The sequence below is a fragment of the Elephantulus edwardii genome, unplaced genomic scaffold, assembly GCF_000299155.1.
Source record: "Elephantulus edwardii isolate Elephantulus edwardi_28Jun2011 unplaced genomic scaffold, EleEdw1.0 scaffold00274, whole genome shotgun sequence".
Classification (NCBI taxonomy): Eukaryota; Metazoa; Chordata; class Mammalia; order Macroscelidea; family Macroscelididae; genus Elephantulus; species Elephantulus edwardii.
The window spans coordinates 730,862-731,932 of record NW_006400024.1 but is presented as its reverse complement, the minus strand read 5'-3'; positions in this window follow the sequence as shown (position 1 = coordinate 731,932).

Here is a 1,071-nt window from a genome sequence, read left to right as displayed (position 1 = left end):
CAGACCCCACCCCTCCCTTCTCACACGCATTGACCCAGCCAACACACAGACCTCTCCCCTCTCCTCCCCTCCCATTGACCCAGCCAACACCACAGACCCCTGCCCTCCCCCTCACTCCCGCTTCTCCCACTGGCATTCTTATTGCTGTCTAGTCAGACAGACTCATAGCCTCTACTCCAGAATGAGGGCTACCATTGCTGAGGTCAGATGGATCTTCCCTGAAAGCAGAGACTATCAGAAAGGTAATGTGTAATTGATTAGGCAAAGATTCCACCCTGTGGATCATAGTAAATGATGAGTAACACCAAGAAAAGTGGGGATTCCGGGAACACTTCATTATGCTTAAGTGTAAATAAATCCCGAAGCAGCCATTTGAAGAGAACACTGGGATGCAAGAGGGCGAGAATCAGGAAAGCTGTGCATCGAGGTTGAATCTATCCTGGTATCTACTGAGTGATTGCTGAACGGGAAACCTGAGAAGCTGGATTGTATCAAGAAGAACGTGGCAGCAGCTTTGGAGGAAGACTCATCAAAAATCTGCATTATGCAGATGGTACAATTTTCCGTGTAGAAAGTGAAAAGGACTTGAAATATTTTACTGAAGATCAAAGGCTACCACCTTCAGTGAGGATTACACTTCAACGTGAAGAAAGCACCTTCTCACAACTGGGCCAATTAGCAACGCCCGAGGGGTGGGAGAAGAAACTGAAGATGACAAGGATTTTCTTTGATTTGGATCGGCAAATTAATACTCAGGGTAACAACAGTCAAAAAAATCAAAAGATGCATTGGGAAAATGTGCTATTTAAAGTCCTAAAGAGCAAGGTAGTAACATTTAAGAATAAGGTGCACCTGAAACAATGCATGGCACTTTCCACTGATTCACATGCCTATGAAAGCTGAAAAATTAATAATTAAGAAGGAAGACAAAAGAGGAACCAATGTTTTTGTGTTGTGTTGGGAAAGAGTCTTGGCTATCCCATGGACTCAAAAAAGGACAAACAAGTCTGTCTTAGAAAAAAGGAAAACTGAAGTGGTCCTTAGACACAAAAAAGGTTTGCATATCAGTAA